General features: G+C 46.7%; 1 long non-coding RNA gene across 1 annotated transcript; it reads left to right on the top strand.

Moving 5' to 3' along the window:
- Positions 1 to 1347: 1347 nt before the first annotated feature.
- LOC121836076 lies at positions 1348 to 5356 on the top strand. Its single transcript, XR_006077773.1, has 2 exons — positions 1348 to 1467; positions 5228 to 5356. It is a non-coding gene; the product is annotated as an uncharacterized LOC121836076 (long non-coding RNA).
- Positions 5357 to 8469: the final 3113 nt, after the last annotated feature.

The raw sequence follows: 8469 nt of genomic DNA, 5'->3' as shown, positions 1-8469 counted from the left end.
GTCGGCCGCGTTGGTGACGCGCAGAGACGCCAGAATCCTTCGCTTGCTATTGGCTGACGCATAAAGAGATGCCCCTCCCGTTTTCCGGGGTCATCTCAGAAAGGGGGGCGTGCCGGGGACTTTGATAGCTACTTTAATAGGGAAATCCGCCACGCATGACCGTAATTTTATGATTTTTAGGATCCTTAGGGCCTGTAGATTGAGTTACCACCATAAACAGACCATCGCAGAACGCTCCGGAGGGCCCCTTTAAGAGCCCAAAGACCTGCCCATCCCGACATTTGTAGTCCCTATATTTCCGGACTTGAGTGACTGCACGACCGAGGACCAAATCAAACTGTTCCAGATCCTAAATATAGGTCTACACCCTTTTCAGTAAAAAGTTTGAGGGGAATAAAGCTATTGGTGCAGGTCCGTGACTCTGGCGGGAACTCTCGCTCATACAGCTGAATCACATTCAAAATGAGGAAGTTTCACCCTTTTCTCAACGACGGGCTGTTTTTGGCACAGTTGTTTGACTGGCTGCTAACACAGAAGCACAGTTTTTCAGCTTGGCAAACACCATGGCAGAGACTCAATGCTGGACATGGAATTTCATTCCAACTCTAGTAGCACTACAAGCAGCAAAGGTAGCCCTAGGATTACACTTGCAAAAGTTCTTCGACAGAATGTGTCCAGGACGTTGGTGCTTGAGGGCATCCAAGCGTTCAGGGGCACGAGTCACTATACCGTCACTTGACGAGGAGTCAAACAAGCTCTTGTTGATTGCACCACGATTCTGATCAAAGCAAGTTGCGCTGCCTCTCCACAGTCCTGCACTTTTTAAAAATTATGTCTGGATTCTCGAGGGTAATAGCTTGCATTTTTAACAAGTGTCACAGAGATTTCTGGACAAGCGGCGATAATCAAGAATGACACGTGCCCTACAGCTAGCTAGCTTCGAGAGTGTTGCACATCGCAGTGTCAAATGAAACGGCAATATCAGTCAACAAGACCGAGTACCGCTTTACGACGAGACTGAGCCCGCCACCAAGTTCGCACCCATCCAAAATAGCGTGAAACTGGCAAAAAATATTCCAACCCTAAAATTAACTTGGGCTGTTCGTACAGAAGGAGCACACTTCAGAGAAAGCGTTGTGTGGGCATCCTTTTGTTCCGCAAGGCGTGCCTAGCCTTCAAATTTCTTGCGTTTGCTCTGATCAAGCTTTTGCGCAAACAGTTTTTTTCCAGTGTATCGTTTAACAAAAAGTTACAGCTGTTTTGTACTGAGCTTGTGACAGGAACTAATGCCATCTGTAAATATCTCTTACAGCCGAGCTGTTTGAAGTCATTACAGATGTAAACTGCTTGTTGCAGCAACTCACAATCGCATTCCTGCCCGTCATGTCGAACAGCGGAGCGCTAATTTCAGTTTGAGGTCTGCACTCTTACTACAATGCAAATGGTGACAGCATCAGGCTGCACTCTGTAAGTTAGATTGAGACCGGTTCTTCATGCGGCACTCCACGAGTGCGGTGCACTCTGGGAGATGACTCGCATAATGCCAGTGCGTTTGAAACGAGCTTGCTATAAGGCCCACTACTCATGGGATAAGTTACTCATATAGTTTTTGGGCAGCTGATGAGTTATTCCCCCCTCCGCAGCGACACCCATTGCTGGGTTTGGGTACGACTTGAAACCGACGAGCAGCTCTGACAACTCTAAGGTGTTTGAAGCGGCAGGAGCAGTTCAGGGACACAATATTTCCACGTGACCTCCCTTGCAGTAGTGGTGATGGTGCGTTCAGTAGCGGCTCCCTCGGCTCCGAACGGAGTAACTCGAGTTGGAGTTCTCGGTGCACCTACTGAACGTCAAAACAAGCGCAGCTCTTCAGCAGCTGAGCACGATTGCTTTATTTGACGGCTGTATTGAAGAAGTCTCAATAATTTTGTTAATGGAAAAGTGAGTGTCTGTTGTGGGAGCCACTGGTTTCCCTCCCACAAGGGGACGTAAGCTGCGGACATGCAGACGTTCCTTCTGGAGTCGTCTGGCTTTAAGCGTGCTCGTTCCGAATCGTGTCAGGGAGAGTATGCCACCCTGCTGGCCTATTCTCGCAATCCTCCGCACGTCTCCCATTTTCGGGGGACCTGCGAGATCGTGTGGGACGGTCTTCTGGCGATTAGTCCTGAAGTGTGCTACGGGCGATGGGTCAAGTGCGAAGAGATCCTATGAGTGCTGTGCAATTTAGAACACCTTTAAAAAATCCCAAAGAAAGCTGCTTTTTTTTTTTGTGGATGTCATGTCTGTTGGATTTTTCACTAGCCACTGTTGTTAAACTTCCAGAACTCTATGTGCCAAGAAATTGAGAGAGAGGAGGGAATGAGGGTGCAGGAATGTTAAAACGCAGAGCTCCGATTGGAACGATCAGTGGGTAAACCTAAAGCTAACTGCCTTTGTCTGTACTGCACGTGCAGAACGTCGGTGTCCAGCGTTTCGCATTTGCATTCAAATGCGTTTGACGAGTGCAGTGGGGATAAAGGCAGCCTTTGTTTCTGCTGCACTCGTTGAACACGTTCGACTACAGAACGCGGGCGTCCAGTGTTTGGCTCTCGCATTCAAACGTCCTCGACGAGTGCAGTGGAGACAAAGGCAGCTAGCTTTAGGTGTACCCACCAATCCTTCTAACCAGAGCTCGGGTGTACTGACGTCCCCGCGTGCTCTCTTCCACTCTTCTCCCTCATTTTCTTGGCACATGCATCATGGGCAGATTTTAAGGGTGGGGGGACTAGGGCCCCCAGGTTAACTTTTTTCAGTGAAAAATCTACATATGCCAGCTTTTGTTAGGAAGAAATGATTAGTGGCTTCCATCCACACTCGAGAACCGAACTAAACGCAATAGACTACTTCCATAAATTCCTGCATGCAACACGGCACGCGTTGCACTCTGGGAACTAGTTAGCCAGGGAGGAGAGTGGCATGGTTTCGATCAATACGTCGACAAGAGATTATACACGAAGTGTGGACTATAAACGGCCGTTATTTCATGTTTTCTGGTCCCGAGAACGCCATTTGTGGTCTTTAAACTAACCTAAATGGCCAGACCTCGAAGCTTTAGCACAAGCCTGAGATGTATAGATGCTTGTTGTATTTTTGTACTTGAGCCTTTTTGTTAGCGTTTCGAGGTATGTGGACGAGCCAGTGCTGGGAATCTCGACGCTGTGAAGCTGGGGGGGTCTTGCTTGTGTACGAATCAACAAGCTGTAGCAACCAATAAGTATGCATACATCGAGCTCGCGCCTTTACATTAGTGTTGTTGATCAGGAAGTTTTTTTTTTTTTTTTTTTTTTGTGCATTCATAGACGAAATGCAACTTTTTGCAATTACTCTTTTTTTTTAATGCGCCTGAGTATGCGAAGTAAAACTCGGACGCGCCATTGAAAAGCTCCATTCGAACACACTTCTCATCTCTTATCTGTACTGCCCCACAGCACTGCACGAAGTGAAATCCCCGCCCGCTCCCCTTCCACTAATATTCAACATCGCGTATGCTCATAAAGTTAGCCTGCAATAATATAGGTACATTCGCACATACAAAAAAAGAAAGCAGAAGTCGAGCACTTGTGTGAACAATGTTGCACCGTTCACTGGAAGTGCACTGGACGGGCATGAATTCTGCGGTGCGCCGAACGAACGAAATTATTCAAAGCGCATTTGACGGTTGCTAATGGCCATAATATTTATGTGTTTGCTTTCTTCCTGACTGAGTATGCCGAGATAATTTCAGACACACCGTTCAGGCACAGATCTTGAGGGTTAGTAAAAGCTTGTCCAAGAAGGCTTAGTGAGGAGTAGGGGGCGCTTGTTAGGGCCTCCGTCGTAGCTAGCCGATCTTAGCGTTTGCGAAAATTTAATCTTCTATCAGTTTAAAATTTGTGTGTGAGATGTGAGATATGTGATGACATGAGGAAGACATCATAGTAACTTTTGTGCAGTAGTGAGGTTGAATTTATTGTGTTTCCTTAAAAGTTAATGCGCCAACGGTGGGCTCAACTTTGATACTCCTGTGAGGATGTGGCTTGCTTTTCGCCCAATGAAGTAACAAGGAGCAGACGTTTGGCTCACAAAATACGTGTAAGGCTCAAGGTGACAAAATTTCAGTTCTAGTGCGCTGGTACTAACTAGACGGGATTACGGAAATTGAGCTCAAAGATGCACTCGTGGGGTGAGGTCACTAAGCCACGTCTTACTATGTTTGCATACGCACGCATAATATCCAGTGTTTTTGGAACCAAGGAAAGTGCCCAGTCTTCGTTTTGTATCACTTGAGAATGAGTGTATTGTTCATTCGTAAAATATTCAGATAATCGAAAACGCGAGCAGCATATTCGGTCGCGGCGTGATAGCATGAGATGAAGCTGCTCAGTGGAAACCAAAACTAAGTGGCCAACTAGTTCCCAGAGGGCACTGCGTGGTATTTTGCCGCGATGGGGCGCGTCAGTTTTGGAAGAAGTCTGTTGCAACGCCGCCCTTTCTCCCACAGCAGCTACTAAGGAAACTCCACGGCTACACTTAGTGGTTCCGTCGAGTCGCAGAAGAGCCAGTGGCACTAAAGTTCCTGAATAGGCTCCCTACGGGAGCCGGAGTTGCGTGTTCATCCCCGTAGCACCGTCTTTCCTTCACGGCATATGGAGCCTGCTCCTGATGTGACTGAATTCGGCGAATGGCAGCACGGTGCGCTCAACGTATGCCAGGATGCGTGCAATGTGTACTTTCGTGCACGGCATTTGAGTCTGCTCTTCACATGATCGCATCTCGGTGAGTAGCGGTGCGGCGGTACGTGGAAAACAGTCATGCAACTATGGCTCCTGTAAAGAGCCTATACAGGAACTCTACGTGGCGCCATCTCGCAGGGCCATTTTGCATTAGCTAAATAAAACAACTTGCATGTCTTAACTCGTCGCAAAAGGGTGGCGCTGTTGTCGTATTTAGTTTCGTCTCGGTGAACGCCAGCGGTCCAGGTTCCAAGAGTGAGTTTTCCAACTGAGCGTTTTAGTAACGGTGTTTAGTGACATAACAAATATTAGGTTAACAAAACAGATCTGGGCAACATTTTGCCCATGATATCATCTCCCTTCCCCCCCAGGCTGACCCATAAATTTGCCCCTGCTCTGCATTGCCCTGCATGTTCGGGTCAGATATTGGTTCCTGTTGACCTGATGGACTCCTTTGTTCTCTGCATTCGTCATAGGTTACAGTCGTGAATCATGGACCAAGACTGCACTCTTAGGCCCACTCCTTTTTGGTGGATCGGGTCTTGCCATCTTCACCTTTCGTGGCTTCCTGTCGTAATTAAATAAATTGTCATATTTTTTTCTGATGGTGGTGCATACCTCTTGCCACACTTGACAGAAATAGTGTGGTGAATCCATGCCACGGATTACTGCGAAACATGAGAGAAGGTAATTATTGAGAAGATTAAGCTCCGAAAAGTTTGATGGAAAGACGATAGATATACCCCGTTTAATATTTCTGGCCACTTTAAGCATGCTATCCCCTAAGTATTTCAGCCTATCATTGCATCGGCTTTTGACCATTCACACTTGCAAGGAAAGGCTATCAGCAAGGGTTTCCAAGTCTGTGTTCTGTTTGCATTTAATTACTGAAACAAGGTTTATAGACATTACCAAGTGTATTTCGGCACAACTAAATGTTCAAACTTTAGGCTATTTTGTTGCCATGATTTTAGTTTCTGCTAAGATGAATATGTGTTCCTTACATTAATTAAAACAAGAATACGAAAAAAAAGTGATTACATTTGTCCTCGAAGTTTTTACAGAAGACTCATCGCTATCACCATCACTATTTTGATTTTTCCAAGATGGCCGTTTTGTTTCGTGAACGTTCTGTGACTTCGGCGATTTACGCGACTTACGAACAGCACTGCCTAATTGGTACGTTAATTTTGGTGGCTATTTATCGTGTAATATCGTGGGTATCTTGTGTTTATACAGGAAGTAGTATTTCAGGTTCAGATTGTTCTTCGTACAGCGTTAGCTCGAGCTCGGTGGGTCGTCTCCTCTGAACTGCTTGCCTTTTGTCTACGTTTCTTTCCTTCCCAAACCCATCACACTTTCTGGTTAATTTTCCTGTTTTCAATACCTGCTATTTTGCTAGCAAATATCCAGAAACGTAGGTACCATGCAGCTCTACCTGCACTATTCTTTTTATGTTGCGCAATTGCAAGAACCGCTTTTGTTTTGCCGAAGCAAGACGGTAATGGTGCTGGTAGTTAAATATTTAATTTGCTTGTCTGCTCGGCAGTGCCGCCTGTACCTGGACAATACCTTGGAAGATAATGCAAATACGGAGACAAAGCTGTACAGTGGTTATACTCTGCATCTGCACTCTGAATAACGTGATGTCTCGGTAACCACGCACGCTTTGTTAGAGAAATTTGTTTCGCTACCTACTAGGCATTACTGAGGTGCTTTAGCTGTGTGCCTTTATTTTATGCTAAAAGAATGTACTGCACCTACAACAAGCAGTTGTAGAAGAGCACCGTTTAGTGAATCCATTCGATTGTTGTAAGCAAATCTGAAAGACGCTAAAGGCTACCGCACGATTCAGTGAGGCTTGTTGACCTATACTTTGAGCACCCACTCCTCTTTGTTAGGCCCTAAACCAGGCAGAACGTAAAATTATTATTGTGAAAACAGCAGGGTTGTGACTTGCACGAAAACTTGTCTATCATACTCTGAAATGGTGGCCGCCCAAGTGACCGACTTGCTGACTGACCGGCTCGGCTTTGTCATTGGCGAAGGCGGAACAAGCAAATGCTAGAGCATGCAGCCAAGTTCAGTGGATTGCGTATTTCTAAAAACAAATCTTCTAAAAGGTTGTTTGTCACCATTTTCTCTTAAAGGGCAACTCCGGCCAAAACTCAAAATGAAATAAATTACTGGTATCGCTGTAGTGACACAAAATACGACCCCAGCCAAAATATTACGTCCGTGGGACGCCGCATTCTCAACTAATGCTGATGATAAATATGCGACCCACCGCGAGCCGCTGCTCCTTAGCGGGCGGCCGATCGCTTAAGCAACATTGGGCCGTGACGTCAGTATCATTCTTTTTTTTCTCCGGTCCAGGCGTTTTGCGGAGTGCGCTTCTCTGAGCTGCTACCACCGCTACTTTGGCTTGTGATTGGCGTGTTTAGCTGTTGCTTTTATCTGTAGCCCATGTAGCTTCGGTATAGCCTTTTGTTTATTTGCTTGCGAGAACTCCAAGACTCGTTTTAGCGAGCAACTCGGTGCGCCCAAGACTGCCCAGCTGTTCCTCGAAAGATGCCGAGTGCAACTTGCAGCGCTGTGGGATGCTCAAACAACCCGCTGCGCAGCACGGAGGTGCTTTTTCACAAGTTTCCAACGGACCGGAAATTGGAGAAGGTGTGGGTGAACGCTGTTCGGCAAGTGGACTTTGGACTCCGGCTTTTACGCGCCTGAGGAAAAAAAAGAAAATATAGACGCGTACAGCCCAGCACACGTGTGTTCGGGCTTTGAGGCTTCGTGTCTCGAACTGACCCGCCACGCGAAAGCAAGGGGGCCTCCAGTACTGTACGTCACTGGCAGCGCAGCGTAGACCATTGCCGCTCCATCCACGGAGCCCTGATGACAATTTAGGCCTAGCGACGAGTATGCAAGACCGCGCACACGGCAAAAGCCGCCGAGTACGGCACCGTACGAGTTCACGGGTTTTCTAGTCGCTAGCTTTTGGGTATATGCACTAACTCTTGCTACATATGCTGGATAACTACCACATACACAGAATTAAAACAAAATCAGCTTACTTCCTATCCTTAGACGGCTAGCGCAACAGAGGTAGGTGCCGCTTGGCCTGTGTACTCGTTGATTGAGAACGATCGTGACGTCACGTTCACATAGCAGCTGATTTCCAGTGTTGCCGGGGCCTCTAGCGGCTAGTTTCGGTTTTGTTGGCCGCGCCCCAAACAAAACTTTCAGGTGTCGATATCTTTAAAAATACGCACAATAACGAGAAAAGAATTACACCTTGCAATTCAGGGTTGCTGACTGCATTAAAAACAGTCATAATCCCAAACTCGAAAGTATGGAGTGGAGTTGCCCTTTAACTGAGCGTCTTCTTGAAAGGCTTCAAGAAAAGGGGGGTTTCAAAACCGGTGCTTGGGAAAACAGATGCCTCCGCTCAGGCGGTACACGCCAATGTTCTCAGATCTATCGGTTGAGAAGTTCCACGGAAGAGCAGCGTTAAAAAAAATGAGACATTTACAATTCTCTGTAATGCGAAAGGAGAACACAGCACTTGACGAGGAGGGGAGGGTTTACATCTCCTTTCCCTCCAATTTAGCAGAAAATGTTAGCTATATTTCCTGCCCAATTTAGCGGGTTAAGTTTCCCCGCTAAATTTGGCAGGGAAATGTGACCCAACACAAATTTAGTGGGGAAAATGATGTCA

This window comes from Ixodes scapularis, unplaced genomic scaffold, assembly GCF_016920785.2.
Source record: "Ixodes scapularis isolate PalLabHiFi unplaced genomic scaffold, ASM1692078v2 PGA_scaffold1__304_contigs__length_218370807, whole genome shotgun sequence".
NCBI classification, from domain to species: domain Eukaryota; kingdom Metazoa; phylum Arthropoda; class Arachnida; order Ixodida; family Ixodidae; genus Ixodes; species Ixodes scapularis.
The sequence above is the reverse complement of the archived record's forward strand: the minus strand, read 5'-3'. Positions and strand labels throughout refer to the sequence as shown.